Genomic DNA, 7,500 nt, shown 5'->3' with positions numbered 1-7,500 from the left:
GTTAGGTATTTTTCTTCATATAGTTACCTCGTTTAACACCAATCCTACTTCAAATAAATTCCATTTCCCTCTGTTTACTGAGGAAATAATAAATGTTTTCTTCGTAAAGCTAAGTACTATTTTCAAGCTGCCTACAAAGAGTCTCGGAAGCTATTTTTGTTTGCAGATTACAATATTTTCTATACAGATATACATTGTATTCTTTGCATAAATGATTGAAAAATTAAATCATTATGTAAATAAAACTTGTAATTGTAAATTTATTCGCCCTATCTCTGGTACCGGATACAAAGCCTTTATTTAGTCAACTAATTTATGATGAACCGGCCGTAATTTACGAGGCCCTTTATTCACAAAATTCAATTCAAGTGTACCTTTTGCATTGCATCCACGATGTAGTACTTTACGCATGGTTAAGCACCAGACTTGGTACGCAGGTAAACTTAGACAAGATGCCGAAATTTTCTTCTTCTTCTTCTTCTTCTTCTTCTTCTTCTTCTTCTTCTTCTTCTTCTTCTTCTTCTTCTTCACCTCTCTCTCTCTCTCTCTCTCTCTCTCTCTCTCTCTCTCTGTATATATATATATATATATATATATATATATATATATATATATATATTATATATTATATATATACATATATATGTATGTGTATATATATTTATATTTATATATATATATATATATATGTATATGTCGATGTCTGAAGGAACGTAGAGAGTAGAGGTCCCCTTTTTGTTTTGTTTCATTGTTGGTGTCGGCTACCCCCCAAAATTGGGGGAAGTGCCTTGGTATATGTATGTATGTATGTATATATGTATATATATATATATTTATATATACTGTATATATATATATATATATATATATTGCTGATGTGATTTAAAAGGATTATTACTCTCTTTCATATTTTCTAGTGATTATTATTATTATTATTATTATTATTATTATTATTATTATTATTATTATTATTATTATTATTATTATTATTATTATTATTATTATTGTAGCTGTAGTAATAACAACAGCTATTGTTGATGTTGTTCTGTGCTTCTAGCTCTGACTTCCTTCAGCTTTCATGCAATCTCGACCAGAGTCTATTGACCGACCTGACTCTGGTTAATTGTATCGCCCCGGATTCTATTACGGTTCACGGAGAGAGAGAGAGAGAGAGAGAGAGAGAGAGAGAGAGAGAGAGAGAGAGAGAGAGAGAGAGTGACCTCATAGAAACCAGTCTTGTAATGAGTGAGGTGGGAGGTATTGCATTACCTTTGCTACGTCTGTAGAATACGGAACATGCCTTTTTGCTTTACTTAATATGTCGGCTATTGGCAGTTATTGGGACCCATTGCCGCTCGCAGCCGACTGTTCATGATGGTTGTAGGCATGTTCAACTCTCTACTCTTCGTTCGGTCTTGGCTTGCCTCTTTATAATTCAATCTGACTTGTTGCCATTTGCAATAATCAACTAAAGTATGCTGTAAATTTCTGATTTTTTTTTCTTTTTATTAATCAATCCAAGGAAGTTAGCACCTCGCTAACAACGTCTGTCCTGTATTTTGTCTCGTTAGAATCCATAGCTTACATTGTCGTTTGCTCCACATCGCTAATGTGTGTGGCAACCATTATAAGGGTGTATGTTTAATACATCCCTCAGCCCTTCTCTTTTATCCGAGGTAGGCTATTCGTAATGACATGTTAAGATATCAAATGGCGATTTATTTTTAAACAATGCTGCTGCCTTTGAAATTTGTTTCATTTCCTTCCTGTATTTGCGATGATGATTTATTATTTGCAACCTGGAAGCATGTCTTGTAGCAAATCATATGACCATTCATTTTATTACTGAATTTATGTTCGTGAATAAAGAAATTCTTTTCATTTTTTCTTAACTTTTTATGTATATAGAATTTGATTTTCAGTATAGTCTTAAAAATCCTGGGAAAATTTATTGTACATTGCACCTTTTATAAAGTGCTTCGTTAATTGTATACCAGAGTACTATTACATGTATTTAGTATATTTGTTATGAATTCATTCTAGCTTGAATATTTCTCATACCGCACCTATTCGTATCCCCGTCCCCATACCTGTCTATTATAGCTTTCTTCAGCTTTCTCTGACCCTAATGTGGAAGAACGTTAATGAAAGTTCACTCAATACCATAGTTGTACTACGGCCGTCCTCTCCAAAATGGAAGCTTTTGTTTCCGTTTTTATACATTTAACAGTACCACTTTGGACCTTCAAGCTTCACGTTATGAGAAGCTAAGGCTTTTAAGCTTTAAGGACGTGAATAAGAGAGAGAGAGAGAGAGAGAGAGAGAGAGAGAGAGAGAGAGAGAGAGACTTTCTTGACCTCTGCTATTTCTGCTCTCTCTTTCTCTCTCTCTCTGTGCCTAATGAAAGAAAGAATAGTTCAATAGAAGAATGCCCCTTGGGGCTTTTGACTCTAGATCTGTATGGATAATTCAACGTCTATAGAAGATGAGAAGAAGATGGAAGAGGGGTTTTACTCATTCTCGGTTTCCCTTCATTAGCATCCAAGAATCAGATGGAAGAGAGATGCTTTCTCCTCATCCCATTCTCCTCAAAGGAGCTCATACGGTGTGTTTTTCCACTTCGGAGTCGTAAAGATTCTTTCTAACCTCGAGGACTCGCTGCGGTCCGGACCATCATGCAATAAAAAATGTGTCCTTCCCAGGCTTCCCTAACCCTTTCACTACCTCTCCTGTCCCCTTCCAGAAAGGGTAGGGAATGAAAGCACCTTGCGTGTGTGCATGTATGTGTACGTTGGTGACCTCTGGATATGCCCAAGTCATTCCTCGGCGAGAAAACTCGCCCCAGGGGGTTTTCTTTAGTCTTTCTTTAAGTTGGACCTCCTCCTCCTCCTCCTCTTTCTATTTCTATCCGTCTTCTTCTCCTCTTCTTTCTCCTTCTCTTTCTTTCTCTTTTTCTCGTCCTCTTCTTCTCTTTATCCTCCCCCTCCAGCTCCTCTTCTTTTCCTCCTCCTCCTCCTCTTCCTCTTCTCCTCTTTCTTCTCCCCCTCATCCTCCTTTTTCTCTTTCTCGCCCCCCCCCCCTCCTCCTCCTCCTTCCAGGTCGGGTACTTTCTTGAGCAGGAATTCTTGGCGGGCGACTTTTCCCGCCAGCTCGCCATACCAGTCGGATGTGGACACCCAGCGTGGGTGTTGCTGGAACCTCAGGTATCTCCTTGGAATGAGACTCGCAGGATTCACTACTTCCTGATCGTGAATGGATTGTTGCCATAATGCGAGTGTCAACGCGTTTTTTATTTTGGTGATTGTTTTGAATGCCGGTGTGTTGTTTGGCAATAATGTGACAGGTCCTTTTTTGAAAGGCTAACTTCATCTTTTTTTTGCAAGATGTTGACGGTGCAAATGCTGTTGCTATGATATAGGGGGATGTTAAGGTATTTTGACGTGGCTTGAATTGTTAATGATCATTTATAATGAGACGTAGAAAGGAGAAAATCTAATGAAGTTTCAACTCGATATATAAGAAATTAAGACACTTTGGAATGAAGTACAATTGGTCCGGTTATGTGTCATCAGCTGATTCTCATCCATAGCGACGCCAGTTCGCCAAACACGTAAACAAACTAATCCCATTCATAGATGGTCTTTGTGAAAAGAATGGCCCGGTGAGAACAGGACTCTTGTTGAATACTAATGGTGTGGAATGACACTTTACCTTCCCATTGGGACATGTATTCTGTGATTATCATGTGTTTTGATTATCGTGTGTTCGTAAGTCTGATAGGCTTGCCCGAAGATGTTTAAGCTTTGCACCAGGATCCGTGTCTGTGTATGAATAAATTCAAGTGGGCACTATTGAGATTTATTGAGCAGGACTTTCAATAATATTTTTTCATTAACGCAAATCTTCGTCGGAATTTATGAAGTGAGAATGAACTGGTTTTATTTTGCCAAATCATAGAAACAATATTACTCCAATTCTATGATATTTGGCGTATCAAACACCTTATGTCGAGGTAATTAACCCACCATCGATGGCCCCAGTCAAGAGAGCGACAACTTCAGAATTGGAAACAGTAAAGAGTTTCACTATTCCAAAATGAGCGCTTCTATTTCAACCTACTTGCCATCGACGTCGAAGTCCCACATCCCTCGCTTGCACGTCGATGCTGCTGCAAGCGCCCCGACGCCTTCCAAATCACTTGCAAAGAGAGGTTTCATGCAATATCCCATAGTAGTACGTCTCTGCAACAAGAGGAAAAACAAGAAATCCGACGAGGGATTGAGTCGGTCAGACACTACCGAGTCGAAGTCGGGAGAAACATTTAATCGATCGGGGATCACGGAGTCGAAGAATTCCGGAGCGGCAGTTGACAGCTCTAAATGTTCTCTCAGAACGACGGGCCAAGATAAGGAGAAGGGTGATAAAACCACCGACAGAGACACGAATTGCTACAAGAGACTTTTGCCGGTGAGAAAAGCAAACGGAAACAAAGGAAAAGTGACAAATCAAGATAAGGGGAAGAATAGAGATGAACGCGTCAACCAGAAAGTTGCCGACAATGTTCAGAAGTGCGATAACGCCGTCAGTGGAGGAAAGAAGACCGGGAAAGTTGATAGAAATGGCTGGGCAGTCTCCGAAGACACTGATGGCGATCCCCCTGATAAGACGACCGGGGGAGGGTATGTGAATGTCCCTGAAGAATTTCCTAGGGCAGGATGGACCAAGCCCTTGTCTATCCTCCGGGGAGGAGCTCACGCTAAATTGAAGGTACTTTTATTTACAATGATTGCCGATTGGCCATATTTTCTTGACAGTGTAGGCTGGCATCTCTCTCTCTCTCTCTCTCTCTCTCTCTCTCTCTCTCTATATATATATATATATATATAGTTTGATTACGGTATTCGGATTTGTTTTCTGTTAGAGAATGGTTCACTTATCGATAACAACATGAAGAAGAACTATTAGCATTTGATAAAAATGTGTACAGCCAACTGTACCTAAAATAGAATTATATATATACCGAAAAAATATTCCCAAAGCTCTCTCTCTCTCTCTCTCTCTCTCTCTCTCTCTCTCTCTCATTATAAACATGAAAGTCGAACATGAGAATATTTTAATGTTACTGTTATGTCATTAATACTTTTATCTCAGGAAATTGCCTCAGGAGCGCCAATATTAATTACATCAACATACGAATATTGTTGTTCTTGTCGCCATTACTATTATTATTGTTGTTGTTGTTGTTATTATTATTATTATTATTATTATTATTGTTATTATTATTATTGTCATTGCTTTCGTTATTAGCATTATTGATTTGTTCCTAAATATTATTCTTATTTCTTAGCACAGTAATCTCAATTTTAGTGATTAATTCAATTTTAGTTAATGTAGATTATGATAATTTTTCTACCATTGATAATAATAACAACCAGAATTATGAAGCTGCTTGTCTCAAAATTGCCGCTTATTATCACCCCCTAATTAGAATCCACAGTTAGTCTGAAATTTGATCCAATTCAGCGCCGCGAAAAATGGCACACCTCCATAACAAGCTAATCCGGTTCAGGTGCGGAGGCGTGACATCGTTCAGTTCTGTGCGGAAACGTGACATCGTGCGTGTGGGAAACCCGGTCCAGGAGAGTTCTTGAAATATGTCGGTCGCATTCATTTGGATGATGTTAACATTTAATCACTTGAAAGATGTGCAATTAATGGTCGTTGTGAAGTTTGGAGATGAATTCTGAGATTAACTTCTCTCTCTCTCTCTCTCTCTCTCTCTCTCTCTCTCTCTCATATACTGTATGTATATACCATATTTATATATATATATATGTATATATATATACATATATATATATATATATATATATATATGTATGTATAAATTATATATATTCGCCTACTATTATACTGTATATATGTATACATATATTTACGTGCGTGTATATATATATATATATATATATATAAAATTATATTATTATATAATATAAATACACACACACGCTCACACTCATGAATACACAAGCATTTTGCTCCAGTTATATATGTATGCGTGTAAATAAATATTATATAAGTAGCCTACATACCGATCCTGCTTGTGTGATATAATGCACCACAGTGTATATTAGCCACAATGACTAGACAGGGATTTAGTAACTTTACTAACATTTCTCTAAACTAGATTACATTTAAATGAGAGAAATGCAGCGGAGATGTGAGAAAATTCATGCCCTTCTCTTTCTTGTGCTCAATTATGTATGCAGTATATACATAATCGTGAAAGAGATCTTCATGAAGTTTAAATTAGAATGAAATATCTTATAATTACATCGTTTTCTGATCTCTTACTGACAAGAGTAAAATGGTCTGAAAGACGAGCATAATGTTTAGCCTTTTATATTAACTCTTACGAGGACTTGGAATGTTAATAATCATATAATTTACTGTTAGCTTCACCTAATCATTTAAAGACTACTCGTGAATGGCAGAGATTAAGGACAGTGACAATGCCTTAGAGACTAACCATATAAACATGTGATACGTGCCCTAGCCGACTCTCCACCCAAGCTAGGACTAGGGAGGGTCAGGCAATGGCTGTTCATGTCTCACCAGGTAGACATATAGGATCCTCCCCCAGCCTTAGCTCACAAGGATGGTAAGATTACAAGAAACTATCGAAATGAGTGAGGCTAAAACCCAAGTCTGACAGATCGCTAAGCAGAGACGTTTCCAATAAGCCAACACAACACTTGTAGTACTTATAATAATGATAAGACTTAATAATCACAAGCTGATAGTGCTTGTAGCCTTAAGCAGAAATGAAATTACTGCACTGGTTTATGCGATCAGTAACAGTCTCCTGCGTTACGTAAAAAAAAAAATAAAAAAAAAAAAAAATGTAACGGACGACGGTAATGCAACTCCGTGAAAGCGACAACAGACAGACAGGTTTGCGTAACCGACAACAATATTTATCCGTTCCCGACTCTGGTTTATTTACATCCTCTTTGTTGGCTGTTGCTTAATTTCCCCTTCCTCTCTCTCTCTCTCTCTCTCTCTCTCTCTCTCTCTCTCTCTCTCATTAGAAAAGACATTCTTCTTCGCCATTTGTCTGGTTTTATAGGCGATATGAAATTTTCCGTATTTAGTCATCTTTCTTTTAACTTTATTTACTTTGTCACGATATGATGAAGTTACCGTTGGGTATTTCATTTCAAGTGTTCATGTTAGGTAAATTCCTTCCTTCTTTTTGTATCTCTCACCCTGTCTTGTCCTATTTTGTGTTTTACTACATTGTTTTTATATTGTATTAAACACCCTTAACATAAATGTCGTTCTGTATTATTACGTTTGAATTACTATCGCCCAGATGATGTAAAAAATTATGGGGTACTTTAACTTCTGTATTTGATACAAAGTTATCATCATCATTATCAGCCGCTACAAGTCCACTGCAGAAAAAACAAAGGCAACAGACATGTCCTTCCACTTGTG

General features: G+C 37.3%; 1 protein-coding gene across 1 annotated transcript in view; it reads left to right on the top strand.

Moving 5' to 3' along the window:
• The window catches only part of LOC137615884 (calponin homology domain-containing protein DDB_G0272472-like), a 314,596-nt gene that overhangs the window by 81,519 nt on the left and 225,577 nt on the right, over positions 1-7,500 (top strand). The gene's annotated exons all lie outside the window — the stretch shown is intronic.

This window comes from Palaemon carinicauda, chromosome 22 (genome assembly GCF_036898095.1).
Source record: "Palaemon carinicauda isolate YSFRI2023 chromosome 22, ASM3689809v2, whole genome shotgun sequence".
Classification (NCBI taxonomy): Eukaryota; Metazoa; Arthropoda; class Malacostraca; order Decapoda; family Palaemonidae; genus Palaemon; species Palaemon carinicauda.
The sequence above is the reverse complement of the archived record's forward strand: the minus strand, read 5'-3'. Positions and strand labels throughout refer to the sequence as shown.